This window comes from Dromiciops gliroides, chromosome 2 (assembly GCF_019393635.1).
Source record: "Dromiciops gliroides isolate mDroGli1 chromosome 2, mDroGli1.pri, whole genome shotgun sequence".
Lineage (NCBI taxonomy): Eukaryota > Metazoa > Chordata > Mammalia > Microbiotheria > Microbiotheriidae > Dromiciops > Dromiciops gliroides.
The window spans coordinates 116,966,135-116,975,913 of record NC_057862.1 but is presented as its reverse complement, the minus strand read 5'-3'; positions in this window follow the sequence as shown (position 1 = coordinate 116,975,913).

Sequence of the window (9,779 nt, the reverse complement as noted above, 5' to 3'; positions counted from 1 at the left end):
GACCTTATTTTAGTATAAGGTGTTAGATGTTGCTCTAAGCCTAATTTCTGCCATACTATCTTCCAGTTTTCCCAGCAGTTTTTGTCAAATACTGAGTTCCTATGCCAGAAGCTGGAATCTTTGGGTTTATGAAACAGTACATTACTAAAGTAATTTGCTACTGTGTCTCCTGTGTCTAGCCTATTTCATTGATCCACCACTCTATTTCTTAGCCAGTACTAGTTTTGATGACTGCCACTTTATAGTAAAGCTTCAGATTTGGTCCAGCTAACCCACCTTCCTGTGCATTTTTTATTATTATTTCCCTTGATATCCATGACCTTTTGTTGTTCCTGATGAATTTTGTTGTTATTTTTTCTAGCTCTATAAAATATTTTTAGCTAGTCTTGTTGGTATGGCACTGAATAAGTAAATTAATTTAGGGAGAATTGTCATTTTTATCATATTAGCTCAGCCTATCCATGAGCAATTGATATTTTCCCAATTACTTAGATCTGATTTGATTTGTGTGAAAAGTATTTGGTAATTGTGTTCTTAGGGTTCCTGGGTTTGTCTTGGCAAGTAGACTCCCAAGTTTTTATATTGTCTACCATTACTTTAAATGGAATCTCTCTATTTCTTGCTGCTGGACTTTGTTGGTCATGTATAGAAATGGTGATAATTTATGTGGATTTATTTTATATCCTGCTACTTTGCTAAAGTTGTTAATTGTTTCAGGTAATTTTTAGTTGATTCTCTAGGATTCTCTAAGTATACCATCATATCATCTGCAAAGAGTGATAGTTCTGTGTCTTCCTTGCCTGTTCTAATTCCTTTAATTCTTTTTTTTCTCTTATTGCTAACACTAACATTTCTAGTACAACATTAAATAATAGAGGTGATAATGGACATCCCTGTTTCACCCCTGATCTTATTGGGAATGCCTCTAACTTACCTCCATTACATATAATGTTTGCTGATGGTTTTAGGTAGATACTGCTTATTACTTTAAGGAAAGCTCCACCTATTCCTATGCTCTCTAGTGTTTTTATTAGGAATGAGTGCTGTCTTTTATCAAAAGCTTTTTCTGCATCTATTGAGATAATCATATGATTTTGTTTAGTTTTCTTATTGATGTGATTGATTATGTTGATAGTTTTCCTAATGTTGAACCAGCCCTGCATTCCTGGTACAAATCTCACCTGGTCAAAGTGTATTATCTTGGTGATCACTTGCTGTAATCTTCTTGCTAATATCTTATTTAAGATTTTTGCATCAATATTCATTAGGGATATTGGTCTATGATTTTCTTTCTCTGTTTTGACTCTGCTTGGTTTTGGTAACGACACCATATTTGTGTCATAAAAGGAGTTTGGTAGAACTCCTTCACCTATTTTTCCAAATAATTTGTATAGTATTGGAATTAATTGCTCTGTGCTGAGCTGCACTGCCCTTTCCTTTTGCCTGAGTGAGACTGACCTTTCCCAAAGTCTTCTAAATTATCTCAAGTTGGAAGATTTTCTCTCTCTCTCTCTCTCTCTCTCTCTCTCTCTCTCTCTCTCTCTCTCTCTCTCTCTCTCTCTCTCTCTCTCTTTTTGGTGAGGCAATTGGGGTTAAGCGACTTGCCCAGGGTCACACAGCTAGTAAGTGTTAAGTGTCTGAGACTGGATTTCAACTCAGGTCCTCCTGAATTCAGGGCCAGTGCTCTATCCACTGTGCCACCTAGCCGCCCCTTTTCTGTCTTTTTGTAGGTTCTGTAGTTTAAGAATCCATTTAGAGGCTTGATTTAATGTTGTTTTTGAGGGAAACTTGGGAGAGCTCAGGCAACTTCCTGGCTTCTCTTTGCCATCTTGGCTCTACCCCTAAACCATGGGGGGTTTTTTGTTTGTTTTTTTGGGGTTTTTTTGTTTTTGTTTTTTTGAGAGGCAATGGTGGTTAAGTGACTTGCCCAGGGTCACACAACTAGTAAGTGTTAAGTGTCTGAGGCCAGCTTTGAACTTGGGTCCTCCTGAATCCAGGGCCAGTGCTTTATCCACTGTGCCACCTAGCTGCCCCAACCACATTATTTTTAAAAATAATAAGTTGAATGCTTTCACACAGCTAATTGGTCATACTACCAAAAAACACATTTACCTAGTGCTATAAAGTTTTTAAATGACTGTCATACATGTTATCCTATATGAATCTTAAAACAACTTTATGAGATAGGCAGCAAAGGTGTTATTCTCTGCATTTTATAGAAAAAAGAAACTGAGGTTCAATGTTTAAGTGATTTGTCCTCATAACGTTATTGATAAGTGGTACAGCCTACTGATTTAAAGTTAGAGATTCTTTGTATTAGAGAATGCTAAAATAAAACAAGCAGTAATTAGATATGTTTTGTAATTTCTAGGCATGTTTTGAGAGAAATCATCATCATGTTTCTGCAAGGAAAAAAGGAAAAAGGTTTTTTATGAATCTAAAATGATATTGAATAATAATTTCTCTCTGAAACAAAAGATCATCTTTTGACAACATTTTTTCCAGTGCCCCAGAATCATGGGATGTCATAATCTCAGAAGAATCAAAATTGTGGGTTGGCCAAGGGGTATTGGAGATGCCTGGTGGGTGTAAATAGGTTACAACATATTGCCAATGAACAATTGCATTCAAAAGACTGAATAAAAAATATTGAAGAGATGTCTGTAAGGAGAAGCAGGAGGACTGGTAATAATCTAAGAGAGAGGGATAACCTATATCCAACCCATATCTGCTATTGATGGTCATGGAATGTTCAGAGATCTACAAGAGGTCAAACCCTGTGGACAAGAAACAAATATATATATATATATATATATATATATATATATATATATATATATATATTTTAAAAGGCTGATTGTTGTTCCTAAATTAATCATCCAGTATCATAGCTATCTCTTTCAATGTTGAGCTATCTGTAAATATGACAAATGTACTTTCTATGACTTCATCCAGATCCTTGATAAAAAATAAATGTAATAAACAAAATAAATATTAGTAATTAAAAAAAAAGATCCAGAGACAGATCCTTGAGGAATATTATTAAAGGACACCTTCCAAGATGGCATTGACATTAATGAGTATTCTTTTGGTTTGGTCATTTTACCAGTTTGAGATATGGCTAACTATTTTCATTTAACTCACAATTTTCTATTTTGTTAAATAGGTCAACATGAGAGATGTAAAACATCTCTTGGGTAAAATCTAAGTATTTTGTAACTACAACACTTTTCTGATTTGCCATTCTAGATACCTTGTTTAAATTGGGGGGGGGGAGGGAGACATTAATCTTTCATGTCCTGTTCTTGACTTTACCATCATGATGATCTTTTGTGTTCACCGCTTCCCTTCATAAATTCTAACAAATCATCCCGTATATAATATGTTCTAGAATTTTTTCCTGATCATTGCCAAGCTCATTGACCTCTTGATTGTAGATGACACAATCTTTCATTTGTAAAAATTATGATACTTGTCTTCCAGTCCTGCTGAACCTCTCTTATTTTCCAAGATCTTTCAAAGATCATTAGTAAGATTTCAGTCATATCTTCCAGTTCTTTCAGTATTCTGGAATGTTCATCTGGGGACAGAAACCTGAATCAATTGAGAATAAAGTTAAAAGCTTTCTTATTGTCTCTCACTTCTCATTGGCTTCAATTCCCTGATGGCTATTTTTTACTTTGTCTAGTTCAGTTTGTTTCCCAATTCAAAGATCATTCTCCTTGGAAGAGAAAACAAAAACAGAAGTGTTGATCATTTAATCCTCCTCACTGTCACATGTGATCATAATCCCATTGACCCCAAATAGCAGCCATGTCCTTTCTTTGACAAAGGCCCTATCCTCCTCTTGTCCCCAACAGAGCTAAAGTCAACAGAGCAGAAACTAAAACAACAAAACAAAAACATTGTTGTTGTCTTTAACATTTATTACCAGCCTTAGCTTATTTTAAGCTTTTGTATTTCTGACATTAAGGCCTGTTATCTTTTTTTTCTGCTGATATTGGTCTTTTCTTCAATCTTCTATACAAATCCTGTTAAGTCTTAGTTAATGAGTTGCCTTTGCTACCAAATCTGTTTCTTTAGGAAATGCATCCCCTCCCTTCTTTCCCCACATTAGGATAAATTTTATTTGTGTCTCTATAATTTCATTTCTGAGACATTCCCATCCCTCCTGAACCATTTCCTGACAAGGAATTTTAGGCCATGCAATCCCATAAAATATGAAATCTTTTTTTGATATTTCAAACCTCTCATAATCTTTGCCCACTCACCCTTCCAGCTTTATTATACATTTCCCCCTTACCTTTGGTACTCTACAAGAGGTCTTCTTAAACTTTTTCCACTCATGACTCCTTTTTTCCCAATAAATTTTTACACAACCCCAGGTATATAGGTATATGACCCTGACATTTACTTCTGCAACCCCATGGGGGGTCACAACACATAGTTTAAGAAGCTTTGTTCTACAATGTATGCAAAACAGACTCATTTCTGTTCTTTACACATGAATCTCTATCTTCTATCTCCATGCCTTTGCACTGGTTTTCTCTTGTGCTTGGAATTTATTCCCTTCTCACCTTTGTCTCATAGAATTCTTATCTTGAAAACACAATTCAAACATGACCTTTTTGGGGCACCTAGGTGGTACAGTGGATAGAGCACCGGCCCTGGAGTCAGGAGTACCTGAGTTCAAATCCGGCCTCAGACACTTAACACTTACTAGCTGTGTGACCCTGGGCAAGTCACTTAACCCCAATTGCCTCACTAAAAAAAAAAACAAAAAAAAAACCAAAAAACAAAAACAAAAAAATAACCATGACCTTTTCCATGAATCTTTTCCTGTTTTTTTCCTTCTTTCCTTTTCATGCTAGTCCTTCCTCCTTAACTATCTTGCATTGAATTATATTTCCATTCATATATATTATATGTTGTATGTGAATATATATAAACATATATGTATGTGTGTATCTATGTATATAGAAACATGTATATACACACAGGTATACGTATGTGTGTATATATATATATATACATATATATATATATACATATATATATGGAGAGAGAGAGAGAGAGAGAGAAAGAGAGAGAGAATGACAATCTTAATGAATTACCTTGGGACTAGAGATTGTTTCCTTTTCTGTATTTGTATCCCAACACTGAGCACAGTGTCTGCTCATAGTAAATGATCATTGATTGCTCAATCTTATCTCTCCTTTTTCTAAATCTTTTGAAATCTCCTTTTTATATATCTTGAGTACATATCAAACAGTACCTGGTTTTTTAAATTCAGGGCCATTATTTAGAAATGGAAAGAACTTTTGAAACAATATAGTTCAACCTCTTAATTTTGAAGATGAGGAAATAGAACCCCTGAGAAGTGAAGTGACTATCTTTAGATTATCCAACTTACTAAATAGCAGAGCCAAGTGTGAAATGGGGAGAATTAGAGCTGGCACCCTTAGTCCACTAAGTTGGACATAAAAATTTGGGGTGCACTGGTTCCTAGTTTCTCCCCATGAATGAAATGCTTATATCACTATGTGAGAAGGTACTGGACCCAGCACTGAACAGTCTTATAATTCAAAAGATTGGACAATCATACTGGCCTTAATAATTGACCTTAACTTTCATTTCCACATGTTTCCTAAGTCAAAGTTTATCTTAGGGGCAAACTCAGCTTTCCTCAAATCCTCACCTTGTGGTACCTGGGAAGCTGCTTAAGTTTTATCTGTAAAATATATTACTTTAAAAAATAAACAGACTATATATGCTGCCTTCTATGCTATCGCTAGAGAAGGGATTGTGTGGGGTTTCAAATGAAAAAAAAAATCAGGGATCTCTATCTGAACATGTTCTCAGACTGTCTTTTCTCTCAACACAGACACACCGACATTGACTTTCTCCATTCACAAGCTCATCACAAATCTCTGTACTTTCAATAGGTTTTGAGACGTTTCATCACAAATAGCTAAGGGTCAGGTCTCATACCACCATTATAGACAATGATCACTAATGTAACTGTTACCTATGTAACTTTAGTGTTTGGAAGAACAGTAACCAAACTTGATCCAAGACTGAAGAGATTATCATCAACAGGCTTTCTTGCCATTTTTGAGTTAAATAGTTTTCCAACTGTGTGGCAAGTTGATTATTAGTCTATATAAAGGCTTAAAAAATTAACCATATATTAAGAAACATCCCTGAGAAGCCATGGATAGTTTTTTTAATCAAACCCTAAAGATTCTTTTCCAAGTATCCTTATTTCTCTTACTTCCTTTGTCATCAGCTTATCCCATACTTCTAAGAATATCTGAATTCGTCCCCTGGCTTTTGGGTCTTTTGTCATCAAATATCTCATATCTTAATTAAATTAGGTAGACTTGAAAAGTTGTATTAAGGAATTAAAGGCAAAATCTGAAATGAAGTAAACCCCCCCCCCCAAAGTCCCAAATTACTAAGGTTTTGCAATATTTTCTAGTGTCACCCTGTATATTGTGACACATATTTTCTAGTTATAGATGCAATCGATTTTATCTTCAGGGGAAATTGAGACCTTCAACTCCAACTGTCATCTCTGTTTAATCTAGTTCTGGTCTATGTGGTTCTAAAACACACACACACACACATACATTAATGTTTTCCATGATTTATTATATTTTTATTAGTTTTGTTAAATATTTCTCAGTTGTATTGGGAAATTCCCAATTACATTCTGGTTTAGCTACACTTGAGAGTGTTATGATACATGCAGCCCATGGGCCATGCATTTGATGCCTCTGATGTGTACAACTGGAAAGAAGGATATCTTCTGGATGAACATCTAATTCTTTTGCTAATAGTTTGCAATTCTTTTGACAATTTTGTCTTCACATCTTTTGACCATATATCTACTTGGAAATGGCTCAATCTTATATATTGGTGTTGTTTCCTCATGTTAACTATATTTGATGAAAAGGGTTTTTTTTCCCCAATCAACATTTTCTTCTTTATACCAGCTTTATTAAATTTTTGGTGTATAAACATTTTTCAATTTCACATAATCACAGTTATATATTTTAAATGTTATTTCTGGATTATTTTAATAAGCCTTTAAAAATTTTCACTCCAGCCATAAATTTTTCATGGAATGACATTTCATATTCAGGTCATAAATCTATTTTTGGCTTATTGGACTGCAAATACCTGAGACACAGTTTCCAGGAACAGAGATAAAGGGGTCATATCATCATGGTATAATTCGGTCATTTTGACCAAACCTTAGAAACTCTTCTTTAATTCCATGAGTCATGTTGTTGGATAAAATAAATCACCTTCATGGCACGCTTTTATTTCACAATCACACAAGATTCTGGTAAGGGAAGGTTAATTCAATTCTCAAAATTAAATAGCTTTGCAAGGCTCACCTCCTTCTTAAAAGGGGAATGAAAGGCATAGGAAAAGTCAACTGACACCCTGTATTTGCTTTTTCTTTGGTCACAAGGATGCATTACTTTTTTAGCTCATTCAAACATTCAAGCAGTGGAAATCCAGGCCAGGCTAAATCCATTGCACTCCTAAACCTCCGGTTCCCTGGTTAGCATCTTAACTTGTGCTGGTAACCTGACATGGGGTAATTGCAAGCAAACCTGACCTCACCTTAATCTTTTGACTTGCAGAATGATCTCAGCTTGAAGTTTCCTCATATTTCCTTTCATGTTCCAGATCATGACTGAGACCAATAAAATAAAGCAGAGTATCTTGAAGGCTTGAGGCTCAGTGGTCCAGACAGTTCACCCCTGCTACAGAAAAATAAGACAGTCTGTTTCCTTGCAGCTACTCTATTACCCTATGTGACACTAATTCCCTAAAGGTAGATACTTTGAAGCTGACCAATGTTAAGGAGTGATTGAATATTCTAAGATAAACTGATCTGAGGTCACTTTGCAAGACCTGTGAGTACTATAAAAAAGAGAAGCCATGAATCCTTCAGCTGGCATCTCAGAGGCAGTACTCAGGATACAACTTTTAATTAGGAGAACGAAGGGGTTAGATTTCTCAATGCTGCAAGGTCAAATGGAGAATCTGACCCAAATCCTTAGGGGAAAAATATCCCTGAGATCAGTCTTGAGAAGTTTCTTCAAATTTTTGGTCTATTTGTTATTTTAAAAGGAGTATTTAATTATAATTTCTTTAGTGCCTTTTGTTTACAGAGTGGTTCCCCCCCCCCAGGATTTTAGCTCATTTGACCCTCACAATCACTTTATGAGATACGTAGTGCAAGGATGCTTAATCACATTTTTCAGATGAGGAAACTGCAAGTCAGAGATGTTAAGGGATTTTCCTGCCCAGGTTTCCAAATCCTCAGAGGCATAACCTTTAGTAGAATTCAGATCTGTCTGACTTTAAACCCAATATTTTTTCCAGTGGACCACATTGCAAAAATTTAAAACCATAACACAAATGACATTAATATCAAATTTAGCAACAAATATATGCATTTTCTCTTTATTGCCAGAAAAAATGGTCTTGTTTATATAAAATTTTGATTGTAGTTAAAATTCCTAATATTTAGACCCACCTACACAAATGTGGCTGCTCTGAATTTATGGATGGTCTTTTTATCACAGGTATTCCCCATGTCAATAGAATCACTGGGTAGGACCAAAAAGAAAATGCAGTGATCTTGGTTCACTAAGTAAAGAGGCTTTATATATACCTTCAATCAACAAATATTTACTGAGTACTTACTATGTACATAGAACTGTATAAGTTGCTTTTATACTGTGAGCTTCTAGTGATCAGGGACTGTTTTTGTCTTTCTTTGTTTCCCCAGCTTTGAGCACAGTGCCTGGTATATAGTAGGCACTTAATAAATGTTAGTTCACTGACTCACTGACTTTGGGACATATAGAAATATGGAGGATTACATCACTTTCTTTGTATTTCCTGGTAAACAGTAGGCTCTATATAAATGCCTCCCCCTTTCCCTTCCCGCCAATTACTGTACAGTCTTCTTGGATAGATATGACTCATGTATATGAAAGTCAGTCTAACAATTTCACAGATTGTTAGAGCTAGAAAGGACCTTAAAGACAATCTAGTCCTACCTCCATATTTTGTAGATATAGAAAGTAAGACCCCTAGAAGAGAGAAGTGACTCACATAGTATCTTCCCCCCCCCACACACACACATACACATAGTATCTTAAAGCTATTTAAATGGTAGAGCTAGTAGTAGAACCCAGGTATGCTGATTCCTAGTACAGTGCTCTTCTTATTGCACTTGAACACTAAATGTCAAATGAAAGGTACTCCTCTATTATGCTATAATGTAGGTATTCAAGAGTAAGAAATCTCAAAATGGATAAGAGTGGTTGGGAAACTATTCACAGAGTTATGGCTGGGCATGGTGGTGGCAGTAGCATTCTTTATTATATAGGATACAGATGATTATCAAAAAGGAAATGAGACCATTTTAATTCATAAAATTAAAAAGCCTTTTCATGAAAAAAATAATGCCATTAGAATAAGAGGAGTAGCAGTTAATTGGGGAAAAATCTTCACAGAAAATATCTCCGATTAAGCTCTGACATTCAGCATATTAGGGAATCAATATAAGAATGGCAGATAAATGGTTCTCCAGTAGATAAATGGACAAAGGGTATAGACAGGAAGTTTTCATAAGAAGAAATGAAAGTTAGTAATAACCATATGTAAGAGTGCTCCAAATCACTAGCAATAAAAGAAATGCCAATTAAAGCAACTCTGGTTTCACTTCATACCCATCAAACTGGCAA